We start from the raw sequence: 14,707 nt of genomic DNA, 5'->3' as shown, positions 1-14,707 counted from the left end.
GATTCATTTAGAGATAATTAATCATGGACACGCGCAAATGCGCCGTTCCAAGATGTTCCATTTTTCTGAGATACTTTAAGTTTCTATGAACCGTGAGCTTGATGGGTTTCTTTATACTGTTGAGATCACAATGATACGATTAGAAAGATTCAATTTCTATTTTTTGCAGGGGATTGCACATACTTAGAAACAAATGTACAGGATAATGCAATGGAAGTCGATAAAAGCGTCTGCCAAATGCGTAAAGTGTAAAATGTAAACTTTCGGTAAATGCCCACCTATGAAGGTGTTCCAGGTCTGCCGACCGCATTACAGTTCCATATCACTTCGCTAAGTTTAATTAACAGAAAGGTAATATCGTGTAGCCTATACAGGCCATCACCTCACACAGCACACTGCTCTTGATCTGACATTTATAATGTCAAACTTTACTGTTAATGGAAACGCATGCAGAGTTTTGTTTCAAAGTATTTCAAAAACAATATACAAATACATACAATACATATCGAATAAATAAAATAACTAAATAGAAAAACAAAATGAACAAATAAATACTGATAGCCTACTCGTTCGTATTCCTCTTCATGCTGCTTAAACGGATAACAAATATGTTTTGATAGACCTACTCTTTCAAAAGTTTCCGTGATTTTTCTTTTTTACTGCTGTGAGACAAACAATACGAGGAATAAATCATATTTTTATCACTGGCTTTTCTGTCACATTACTGCAAACAAGCAGGTTTGGGCACTGTCTCTTGCTCACTCACACACCATGTAGCCGCAGTGACTCAAGCCTTCGAGTCCATTCGCTTTAACGGACGCTTGAAAGGATATTTGCTAGAAAGTAGTTCAATCAACAGCATTTTAAAGATGATAACATGACAAATGTTAAAATTAAACATTTGAACAATGTCCTATTGTGTGGTAACCGCTGGTATAAACTGAGTAATTGACTCCGGTCCGTTCAATTATTCAAAAGTTTCATCGGCCCGTCGTGAATTATTTCATACGTATTTATTTAACTTTGGCTTGAACATTAATCACATGGAGTTGATGTGCACTTTTACCTTTTCTGTGTGAGCATGACGGACCAGGTTTTTTTTTTTGCATTATTTTTCATATGTTCAGTTGAATTTGTGACATGAATGTTTCATTATTATCATATTGCTTATTATTATGTTCCCTCTGCAGTTTCCAATAATGAGAGAAGTGACGACAGGGACGTTCATTTCCGTTAATAATTTTCATCAGGATATAAAGAAGGCCATGAGCTGATGCCTCCATTCAAAAGTCTTAGATGCATTAAAAATGACACAAGGCATATCATCAAACCAAAATATGCAAACCGATAAAGGTATGTATAGTCTAGGGCTGTCAGAGAGACAGGAACGACCTTACACCTTATTTCATTGAAGTGCATCTAATGTTTTCTATTTTTTTATTCAGCATGCCCACAGAAGGATATTTCCACAAGTCAAGGTTCACAAGTCAAAAGACTTAATCCTAAAAAGCACGATTGGACAAAACCTAGGCTGAAAATACAACATGCATGAAAATGTCTTTCGGATAAAATGTGAGATTATACAGCTGGCATCTTGGAGCGAGATATTCTGACAGGATGTATTTAGCAAAAGTCCTAATTTTACCTTCTCACCCCCTCCTTCTCTCTTCCTGTGAATGCTGTTTTAATCTCTCCATCCATCTGTAAGCATACTTTGACATATGGGAAGGAATGTGTGTCTTTTTAATAGTAAAGCTTGTGTTTTGACTCTTGACTCTTGTCATTCTCTGGTCTGGATTTATTTTGACCTGGCAGAAGGCCCCACAGGGGAACACAGCTCCAGTGCTGTCAAAGGCTCATCTCAGATTCAAAGAGTGAGATTCGGTTGCCAGAATGACACATTCACTCTGATCCTGAATGCTGTTTGGAGTAACTAACCAAAAATAGCTTCCGTTGCAGTAGTTCAGGTGTTTTCAAATGAGTGTAGTGTGGTCTCCAACTATACATGTATGGTATGCAGCAGCTGACAAAAACACACAAATAAATGGTAGTTTTTAATACCAAATGAACAGGTTACAAAAATTATTTACCAGCTTGAATCACAATCCAAAGGCTTTTTCGAAGTACCTTTCGTAAGATGTAGTTGATGCAGTCGTTTTACTAATAAAATGGGTTAATTTGATGTAGTAGTGGGTACAGTTTATTTCTAAAGTGCTTTTTACAGGTTGCATCGTTTCAAAGTAGCTGTATAGAAAACACATTGTTACACAGAGACAATAAATAGATATAACAATAACAAATTAATAATAATTATTATCATTAAGCAAATAATTAATATAAAAATGAGAAAAAACGAAAAAAAGAAATGAAGTCTATAATATACATACATATGCACAGCATACATACATATACATACATTATTTCAATTATTAGAGTTGGGTAAAGTTCAAATTTGATCACTTCCGATTTCAATTCCCATTCTGCTTATCGATTCCGTTTCGATTCCAATGTTGTTAAACATTTAAGTAAACATTTAGATGTCAACCTGCATTGTCATTTAGCCTGCTTATTTACTGCTTTGCACAAAAAAACTATTTATGAGCAGTGTTTTTATTCCAATAAAGTGACATTGACATATCTGCCAATGTACTTGCAATGTGAACTCTGCATTATATAGAAAGAGATTATTTACAATAACAAATAACTTTCATTATGCTTTTTATTGTTTAAGTTACAGCAGCTGTATTTTTTGAGTAAATTTTATTAAATAAAACACCCCAACTGCAGTTTGATTGATATTCATTGAAATGCACAATAAAAACTCATTTTAAAAACAGTTTTTGACAAATAAACTTCATATATATGTTTTGTTGGATGTATTACCATTTGTATTACCATAGTTTATCTACAAAAGTCATGGTTAAACTATAGCTTTTATAATGAAACTGTGGTTCATTTGTGTTTACTGTACTTAACTGCAAATAACATGCAAATATCTTTAATTTTAATGACATTTTAAGGGCTTTTATGAGATATCAGCAGATGCACAGAGAACATTTTTATTTTATGTCAAGTATCCAATTCCTAATCTTAAGGATCAGATTACCGAAATGGAATTGATTTTCGATTTCCAACTCTAAGGGTTGGCTTAGTCTTTTATTTTATGTATTAGTTCATGTTTAAAACTGTCCAGTCAATCAAAACATATTCATCATTGTTATACCAGAATAAAACTGAACTGGTTAAATCAGAAATGACAGCATCAGTTGGTCCTAAAGATACCCCCCCAAAAGCTGTCCTAATGCTCTTTCAGCATATTTTAAATGAGTGTATTTATAAGGTGTCTTGACTATACTGTATATTCTCTTTTTTAAATTTCAAACCGTATCGGATTCAAAGTATTGTATCCTCAAAGACATGTTTCTTTTTTACAAGCAGTTTAAAACAAAGCAAGCTTTTGTAGCAGTGTCATACAGCCTTTACCTAGGTTAGTTATAGTACACATAATCATTCCATATGAATGAATGGCCACACAACAAGTAATTGTTTGACATGAAACAAGACCATTAGAGCTTCTCAGGTATTCGTTCATCCACTGCGAGTAAGTTATGCCCGCGTGGTAACAAATTCCCTCTATCCAGCTGTCCTTTTGAGGCTTGTTAGCACACATCTATTGATTTTTTTGCCTTTGCCAAATCTTCTTTCATGATAATGGTGTCAACCATCATAAGTGCGGCATGGTTAACAAGCTTGCGCTGTGACTGCAAAGCAGTTTCGACAAGCAGCGTGACAATAAAGTTTACCAAACATGACGTGTGGCACAGTTATCTTTTTAATTAAGGGAAATATGTTAATAGAGGGTAACTGGCTGTAATAGAGTTAGTATGGACATGTTCTGACATTGATTTGGCTGTGTGTGCATTTCAGTACAAATTAGACGCGTTAAACAACATAAAGAGCATGTTTTACCTTTAAATCACACAAGATCACATGCTGTTTTCCCTCATTATCTCTCTCTTTCCCATTGCGTTTCTTTATAGGTAATGACTGATCACATGACATTGTTTTCCTGCAGCATACCATTACAGTGTGTTAACAGCACAAAGGTCATGGGTGCGATTCCCAGGAAAAATACTTTGAGATACAATTTTCAGTTTGAATGTGCTGCAAGTTGCTCTGGATAAAAGCATCTGCCAAATGCTTACATGTAAATGTATCACTTTGAAGCTGCATGGTAATGACATCATAACAACGTTAATGGCACCACAAAACACATTTTCATCTATCCTGAGCTGTGATGTTCAAGTCAACAGTCTGAAAATGTTAAGCCTCCAAAATTGCATTATCTGTCATGTCTATGTGTATGTGTGATATGTCTACTGAATAACGGTCAATAGAAAATATTCTTACAGTATTGCTTCCTGATTCCTGAAGGAAAACATTGCTTTTATATGATATAACTGTCCCTTTAACTTCGGATCAGGCTCGTGCATTCGAGAGGTATATTTTAAATAGTTTGTATGCAGTGTAGAGAAAGTGTGATTCAAGCTAGAACAGCATTAGTGTTTTAATGGAACGAATTTCAATTTCACTCCAACTATTGAAATACTGTTGTTTTCACGTTAGCCTAAAGGTTTTGCTCACCAAACCCTGGGTTATGTTCTTCATTTTTACTGGGCACATAAAAGAGAGACTTGCATGAGTTTGTAAAATGCACTGTAGCATTATTTCCCGTCTCTGATGTTAAAGCCTCTGCCGATGAGAGCCTCTCTCTCTACATGTGCCGTTCCATTACGGCTTTTACTCATAAACCTCGGAAAAACCCCCAGAAATAAGCTTTTTAGAGTTTTCAAATACTTTGTACTCGCTTTCTTTCAGTTGCCACCATCTCAAAACAGCATAATTTTCCCCTGCTGCCACCCATCCATGTGGTAAATTTGACAACCTCCTCTTCATATGCTGTAGTCTGATGACAGCTATGATTGCCCACGGGTTGAGCTCGCAAAAAAACAGTCCGACAGGTGCTGGTTTAAAGACAGCCGCAGACTGTTAGAGGCACACATTTGGACGTTGTTTCCGAGGAGATTTTTCAGATCTCGTTGGCTGCGGGTTCATTTTGTTTACATGTTCGGTCAAGAATGCATTACTTGTGCTTTTGAATAATCTTCTGGGGAGGAAAAATATTTGCATTTTTTACTCTTAGGGCAGGAATAACAACAAACAATGTGTTTATTGTTTTTTGGTTGAGATGTCTATTAGCAGCGAATGCATCTTTAATCATTCCACATTCGTTTCTATCGAAATAAATATTCATGTGGTCAACTTGAACATCTTTCATGAGCCTAAATTTTGAAAAAATCCTATCTACTGTGCTGTCCCAAATGGTCTAAAGCCGGTAAAAGTGATAAATACAAGAAATCTCATTAACGAATGGATATGGTCCCTTTCTTCATTTACTTTTGGTCTCGAGACCACGTCAGCTCAGGGGATTTTAAATATAGAAACAGCGGCCGTAAAACATCATCGATGTCTCCAGCCCTGTCTATTTGCAACTGAGATCAAAGGATGTTCAAAACACAAATTTATTTGTCGCATTTACGCTTGCATGTCACTCTTTTGTCATTACCTGTCCCAGACATCTAATATTTTTGAATATGCTAAATGCTGTCAGAATCACTTGAGAGGAAGAGATATATTGAATCGGATGCTGTAAACCAGCTTGGCATCTGAAATGAGACAGATAGCGAGAGAGAGAGAGCATTCGATCATTTCCTCACTCTAAAATAAATTGTCTGGCTGGCAGAAATTAGAGATGGATTAGGTTCTGCTGTTTATGATCTCAACCTTGATTGTTTCCAAATTCTGCATTAGGGTAATATCCATCAAACTGGGGGGCTCGACAGATAATTCAAATATTTTTGGCCATGCTTGGAATGCAGATTACACAGAGCGCAGCGAGAAAGCGTGAGAAAAAAAGCTGTTATGTTTGTGAGGAGATTTTTGCATATCCAAAGAGCAAATGCGTGTGTCTTGATGGGGTTCAGCTTAATGAGAAAAGAGTGATAACGCAAACTGAACAGCTGCTGAGTTCATTAAGTGTTATATTCAAATGTATATCTATTGAGGCCCTGTAATGATCACCGTACTACAAATGTAAGCTAAATAGAAGTATTTGTTCAATATAAAAGTTTCATTTAAATATTAAGTAGTTGGTTAGGAGAAATAAAAACAGAAACAATTGAGACATCTGTTAAAATACATTAAGCTTTAGAATATTGTAGATTATATAATAAGCATGATCTCTAAAGGGTTCACCTAAAAATGTAATTTCTGTCATGAACTACGCCATCAATCTCTAGTTGTTCCAAATACATGTGTATTAAATAGTTTTGTGTTGATGAACACGGAGAAAGATATTTGGACGAACTGCTTGTAACCAAACAGTTCTTGGACTCCATTGACTACCATAGTAGGAAAAATGACAATGTTAGTTAACATTTGTTGTTAGTTTCTTCAAATATCTTCTTTTTTGTTAAGAAATGTATAAAACAAATGTTATGATAGTCAATGGTCGCCAAGAACTGTTTGGCTCTCTTCCAAATATCTTTCTTTGTGTGCATCACAACAAATAAATTTAGACAGATTTGGAAAAACGTGAGTAAATGAAGAGAACATTATTTGTGTTAATTTCTTTCTTACGGGAAGGTTTGTTGAGTCCATTATAGTCAGCACTGCCTCATCCTTTAATATAATTTTTTTTAAAGCTCCAATGTATTGTGACAGGTTCACAAAAATTCTTGTGTCTCTCAAACCGCTGAGCCTCAGACGATCGATGACTAAAGAACAATGACGGGCATCTTTTCTTCCATGAGCAAAAGCTTCTTCAATATAGAAGTATTAATCAAACCTCATTTATTCTTCAGACATCTTACATGAATTCAGATGTTTTGCTCTTAACCTTACAAAATTGTTCTTCACAGTGGGATATTGTTTGGCTTAATGTAAAGTGCTCAAAGACTTCTGCTGGCCTCACAGAAGGGTGCTCAACAATAAATACATCCACATCGTGTGCTTTACCTTACAATGAGGCTTTGGGTAAACTTGATAGTTAAATGAGTTCACCTGAGTGTGGTATAACAGCCCTAACATTTTACAGTATATCCAGCAATCTGATCTAGTTGCTTGGCATTTTTGAAGGTCCTCGGTTTTATGATTTTGAAAAGATTTTTGTTGGATTGTGATCTTACTGTTGGGAAAAAAGGGAAACCGGCAGCTATTTTTGTTGTCCTTTATATAAATCCCATAAATCACAGTCTGCAACAAATCTACATGATGTCTTTTATAAATTATACAAAATGTAACTACACCATTAATAGACTCACTGTAAAAAAGATGTTAAAAAAAACGGTAATATTCCAGCAGCCGGGGCAGCAAAGAAAGTTAAGTAATTTTATGTCCAACTTGAAAATTTGCTGTTTATTTCTGTATTATTATACATTTAAAGTCAGAAACTCCCATTTCAAGGGGCGACAATGCTTGAATTACTTCACATAAGAGCAGGGGCGTCATGCACCCATTTAATTTAAGGGGGCACAGTGTCCACAAAAAAGAAACACGTCATATTCGTACAAATACATACATTTAAAGTAATATTATAGAGAATTATCTTAAATGTATTCAAAACATTGCAGAAATCCTTGTGAGAATTACATTTAAAACACTATCTGACACTAAAACACTATTCTCACAATTTATTTAAGGTAAATGCATCAGTCTGGTGTGGTTTGTCTTGAATGCAATTTTGTGCTATAGTAGTTAAAGAGTCATTGTTTGCATACAACAATGTATATTTGCATATTTTGTTTGCATGAACAAAATATATGCACAAAAGAAAAAGCTAATGAAAATGTAGCAAAATGGTTACCCTTTTTGTTTAATTGCCTATAATACAGATTTATTATCCATTACGGAATTATTTCCATTATGAAACGAAAATATATAATGCAATATATGACATAATACATAAATTTAAGTGCATCTTAATATTTCAAAAGTGTGAATTTTTTATGTATTCATGAATTCTTTATTTAACTAATATACCACTCTATTTATTTCCAAATCTATATTAAATGATTTTATATATTATTGATGGTTTATTTGAGGAAACCATGAGGAAAATATTTTTTCTTTAAAAGTATTGTCAGTCATTGCACCCTGAAATTGAACTGTAAAAAAAGTAATTCACTTTAAACACTGCTACCTGTATGCCAATTGCTAAGAGGTGCGTTTGACTGCGCAGACTAAACCAACGTATCGCAAGAGCCATTTGAAAGCATCTGGAGCAGTCTGTTCTCACAGTAGTTTGTCACATTCTGGGATGAGTCTGGACCACTTTTGAGTCAAAAACCCAGTTTATGGGTCAGTTCTCTCACCCCTGTTTGGTCGTGGGCTCTAAACAAAAGTCGGTGACAAATGCTTTGCCTAAACGACGGCACATGCTAGCATAGAACGAGTCTGAAAGTTTTGTTTCAGGACGCAGGTGTTTTCTTGAGCCGAGCCCCCGACTGCGCCAATTACATCATTAGCCAGCGCTGTTGCTTCTGTCGACGGATTGATAAATGTTAAGCTCCTGTATGTGATCAAAATGGTGAAAATCTCCTAAGAACAACATAGGTGCAGTTCATAACTGATACAGTTTCTTCCTATAGAATCTTGCAACTGATAAGTAGATGTCTAACTCGTCCTTTGGAGGTTGCGTGCAAAACTGACTATTCGAAAATCTGAGGGGGCACGTTTGAATGGGTATTACGCCTCAGTAAAATTATTGTTATAAAATGTGCTCTTTTGCAGATTTACTACTTATGATTTCTTAATTATTTTAACATTTGTATTGCAGTAATACTTTTAGCAATGTTTGAGTCTGAGTAGAACCTAAATAAAAATGATGTAAAGTGGTGTAAAAGCATTTTATTAAATACACAAACCAGCTGTTGACCAGCATACACTACACTCATCTACTGCGCAGAGTTGATTCATCTTCATGCTTTTTAAGATTACATTCTTCAATTCAATAACAAAGTTGTTCCTAACCACAAGCAATGATAAAATCTTGTTTGGTCGCTTGAGGCGGTAATGTAGGCATGACACATGATAACATGAATCAAGAAATCAATAAAAATGATACGAGTTTGGTTTCAAAGGCATCAAAACTTTAGACGGCGGGAGAAAAATAATGGACATCTAAAATAGTTTTTTTAATCTCAAAGCATTATCTCAATTTAATAAATCTCATAATTTAAGCTTGAATTTATGTGATTGAAGAAATGTTCTGTCTTACAATTGCTCCGTTCTTCCCTGCTTATAGTTTTCTGGCCACGGAGACTCCAAGACAGTCCTACGATTAAAGCTGTTTCAAAACCCAGCCTACCTAGACAGCATTTTAAGGCATCATAGGCATACTCCTCATATCTTACCAGTTCCTGGATTGCATCTTCTATTAAAGAACTGTCATTAATGACATCATGCATGTATCTTTTGGTAGACTTGACCTTATTTAAAATGACATACAAGTTTCTCGCAGGTGCTGAGCCTCCCATCATCAGGGTTTTGAGGATGAGGCTGATTTGCAGTGCAAACAGGTAGACTAAATCAGGCAACATGCCCCATATACATTTAAAGTACCTTAAATTATTCCCCACCTGTCTGGCTTTTCATGCCTGTTTGAAGTGGAATGAACAAAGGACGAGAGTGTTTCTTCAACATTACATCCTTGTTTTAATGTCCAACAATTACTGTGTTATTCTGAAGAATATTATACATCTATCAAGAAGAAAGTAGAAAGTGCATTTTGTTTATTTAGTATATACATTTTTATACTAGAGAAGATATATTTCTCTATTATTTGTCCTTCCAGAGAGTCGAACCCATGACTTTAACCTTGGCCGTGTCTTCTTTCAATGCTCTTCCAGAATAAAAGAATATCAAATGGGTACTTTTTTGTGTTTGCTAGTATGACAGTCCCTGCAAATATCTAAATAAGCATTACATTTGTACCCCAAGGTTTAACAGCTTGGTGCGCCAAAGCAATCCAGCAAGTGTGAAATAAGCACCTCTGAAGAAAGCACAGCATTTATAATTTATGATTACTCTATAGCCCTCATTCATACGCCTGTTTAATTGCCCTCGGCAAATAATTGGATTCACCTCTACTAAACGAAAGCCTTTTTCTGACTTTCTGACCTTCTCTCATAGGATTTGCACATGTCTGAGCCCCACGCCATTCTGCATTGATGATCAGCTCTTCATTCACCTACCCTCCAATGTGTATTAAAACACAACGGCCCTAGGACAGATTAAGAACAGTTTAACAGAGCTCTTCTCGCCTAAAGTGCGGCAATGAGGCAAAGCTGCCCTTGCAGACAAAAGTCATTCCATTTCCATAGACGTCTAACCTTTGATCGTCCCTTTTGAATTGGCTCTCAATCTCGGCTCGCAGATGAGTTGATTTTATTTATCTTTCACCGAGGTGTTTGTGTATATGTAGGTGTCTCTTTGTTTTTATATCGTACCGTTTTCTGACCTTGCCCTGATGGGCCCAATGGTGCCGTGACCTGATCCGAGATCAGGTCTTGGCTTGGGGGCAGTGGACCGTGAAATTAAGAGTCACATCAATGTTAGCGAAAGGTGTGTTATATCTCTACAGATGAGCCCTTGATAATTCATAGCGTCACAGCGTGCTTGTCTGCTTTTAATGAGGGACAGAATGACACCTGCAGTGGCGGAGGTGCGACGTTGGGTCTCACACTCCAAGGGCCGGAATATGAACATTCACATCTTTTATGTTACAATAAAACTAAATGGATTATAGAAACTGTTCACATTTCATTACAATAATGTTCTCTTAGACCGATAAAATGTGATGAAGGGATACTGTGAAAACAGTTCAGCCAGTGTTCTCATGCAGATTTGTTGTTTTTGGTAGCGTTTACTATTTGTTTTGCAGAGACCACGCTGGCTCATGAATATTTGGCCGGGTGTGTCTCCAGAGTAAGTCACACAGGAAGCCGAGAAATGGTGTTTAACCAACCAAAAAGAAGGTGCGGTTACAATGAAACACAAGCTGCAAAAGCCATATACAGCAGTGGTTGTCAAACTTTTCGAATGTAAGACCCCCTTTGTGTAGAGGGCATTGCTTTGTGCCCCCCAAATAATTACTCAAACTTAGAATTTTATTATACCAAACACATATTCAAATATAATGCTGGAACATTCATGGTTTTGGTTGGTGGTCTTATTTTTCTGATATTTGAGTGCACAAAATTGATAATATGTTTATTTTATTCATCATAATCATCATCATCAAATCATAAAACATTCAACCTATCAAATAAATTAGAATGATAAATCAATATTCTGTTTAAGTCCATTTAGAACTGCAGGTAAAACTATTCAAAAACCCATATCCAGAACGTTTCCGCACACCTACACAACTGTGTCAATGTCCTTCCAACCACAAACAAAGTACACAAATAGAAAGCTAGCAGTCTTTAAAATATGGTACAGGGTTACTTACAGCGCCACACCATATGGCACTACTGTGTTCTTATATTCTGTTTCATAACTCTCTGGAGATTTCCCCGGACATACAGGAATCCACAGGGAGATTGAGCTACTTATCAAACTTCTGCATTAGACACAAAGAACAGCAAGCAAGAGAAACACACAAAACAACAGTCGTCTCATATCTGGTTATGTCATGCTTTTCATTTTTCATTAAAATTATGTCATTTTATCATTGGGATAGTAAACAAGCATTAGCTGGCTAATCATGGTTATTTGCTAGTTTTAAATATGGGAAGAAACACAATCTCTTGCACTCTCAAAAAGATTGTGTTAATAATTAAAAAATGTTTTGTTTGTGTTAGAGAATTCAACACAATTAATGCTTACGTTAACATTTTTATTGTATAACTTTTTTGTTGCTTGTGTTAAATAAATAATAATGGGATATCATAAAGTTTAGTAAAAAGTATCACATAATGGGTTGTGCTTCATAGACAAGGAGATGTGTTGTATAACAGTTTTCAATTTATAACTGTTTCACGAGGTAAATTTGTATTTAAAATTCATCTACGAAGTAGTTACGAATTCGACAAGGTGGCTAATTCGTGTGAATTTGTAAAGTGTAATTTTCACAAAATCGTATGATCTAACCCCTTCTTCACTGGCGCAAAAGACGTTTCCTGTGGCCTAGAGCATGGTGTTAGCGACGCCAAGGTCATGGGTTCATTCCCAGGGATTGCACATACTTAGCAACATATATAATGTATAACAGTAGTGTAATGCAATTTAACTTGCTTTGGATAAAAGCGTCTGCCAAATGCATCAACATTTTTAAAAGCATTGTTAAAGACTTTACGTAGTCGTACAAATTATCCACCTCGTAAAATAGTTACGAATTGTTCCCCAGAAAGCTAAAACTATAATGCAGTTTATTAACAGTTTGATATTCAGAGTTTTTCCTATTGTGAATTAAACATGGGAAAAGAGGGAAATGAGATCCCGGCGATGCTCACTAATTAATGATACAGAGACCATGAAGACAGCAGATCACTCAGTCCTACACTTCAAATGGTTCATTTGAGTTTCCCTCTGGATTAGAGAGATGTAAGGTACGATTTATGACACCAGGTCATAGAAGAGAATGCTAGAGAGAGAAAGAGGCAGAGTGAAAATTTACATACAATCAATGTTCATTATGTTGTTTCCCCTCCATATAATCTTTCATCACTGAAGTTAACTTTGACGTCATGTATTGATCTACAGAGTAAATTTTAGTTTCAGGACTTTAAATAAAGAAACAAAAATGTCTTTGTGATTGGTACAGACGAAGAAAATCCTCCAAATCTCACGGTAACTCACCATTGAGATCTAAAATTTCACACGTTCATTTATACACTTCTGCATCTTAAGACCTTGTGTTGTAAGTCCTTGTGAGGAGAATCGCACCTTAAAACCATTTCTAGATACCTGCACTACCTGAGATCTATAGCAGGCTAAACTGAGCTGTGAAACAAGATGGTTATCATACTTCTAAAATAAATAAAAATGCTTTCAAGGTACTTACAGAGTCAATATTCGTCAATACACCTGATGCAAACGGATTGTATGTGATGAGAGAGATGTGGTTATGCAATAATAAGGGTTGTTTATGTTTCATATGATTTGGCTTAGGTAGATGCATGAAACCGTCCTTTATAAAACAGAAAACCTCAGAAACTATTGCATTGTATTTGCTTTTACTCTATATGAATGCATTCAGAAGAATTCTCAAAACACTGGCAATGAGAGGTCCAACACTTTCCTGGGGTGCCAAAAATAAACTGTAAATTATCAGTTTTTCCCCTGTGAAATGACATGTCTCCCCACTGTTCTTTTGTAAATGTGCGGTCTTTTTCTGTAATAATATCATATTCTAATACAGTAATTTAAAAAATACATGAAAAATCTGTAAAAAGAGTTACATTTAGATTACAGTTCTTTGTCATAATATGTGGAAAAATTTAAAATGTGTATAATGTAAAAATGTTTTACATGTGAAGTCTAAATCTTACTTTGATGCATTTGGAAGACACAGTTCAAAGGCATACATGCACATTCTCTCACCATGTTTTTTTCCAGTAAATCAAAACTACAATCTTGGCGTTGTCATAATTTGTACATCTCAGGAAGGTTAAGTTAAGAGAATGGCTCATGAATATTTGGCCGGGTGTGCAAGTGAACAAATAAAAATGTCTGCAGAGTAAGTCACAAGGAAGCATAGAAATGGCGTTTAATTAACCAAAAAGAAGGTGCGGTTACAATGAAACACAAGCTGCAACAGCCATATACAGCAGTGGTTGTCAAACTTTTCCATTGTAAGACCCCCTTTGTGTAGCGGGCATTGCTTTGTGCTCCCCAAATAAATACTCAAATTTTATTGTTCAAAACACATATAAAAGTATAGTGCTGGATCATTACTTGTTTTGGTTGGTAATATTTCTGATATTTGAGTGCCCAAAATTAATAATATATTTCCACAAAACATCCACAAAAATGGTGCCCCCCTTCTTGGCATTGTAAGCACAAAGTTTTCCAACCAAGCTCCATCCTTGCAGGAGGAAAGGCCTATTTATCTTTAAGACAGACTCTTTCGACCCCATCCCTTTGCTTCTAATGGTTCTTTCCCAGTTTTACAGTTTTTCTCAATTGTTTACACACATTTTCTGAAAGCATGCCTCATACTCTCAGAACTCTACACACAAATCCAAAAACACAAACACAATTGGCAAAACCCCTCAATTCTCCTGCAAAATGAAACTTCACATTCAAAACAATGTTCTTTCTTCTCAAAATGGTATTTTGTTTTCAAATGACACACACAAACCATCATATGAATAAACATTTATAAGAACCAGTTGAACACTGATGTGCTCTATATAAAACACTATGATGAATGGAAAACACTTCTCCATTCATCATAATGACTTTGGTCTTTATGTGGTTCAGTGTTACACTTACTACAGACAGTACATATATAAGTGTGTAGTAAAATATTTTTTGTATATATATATATAAAATAGTTTTTATAGTCAGAACACACAAACACACAATAACAAATATATTTTATTTTTCCAACAAAAACAATGTACAGTGTACATCCCAACCA

The sequence above is a fragment of the Barbatula barbatula genome (genome assembly GCF_947034865.1).
Source record: "Barbatula barbatula genome assembly, chromosome: 19".
In the NCBI taxonomy this organism is placed as follows: domain Eukaryota; kingdom Metazoa; phylum Chordata; class Actinopteri; order Cypriniformes; family Nemacheilidae; genus Barbatula; species Barbatula barbatula.
Note: the sequence above shows the minus strand (reverse complement) of the source record.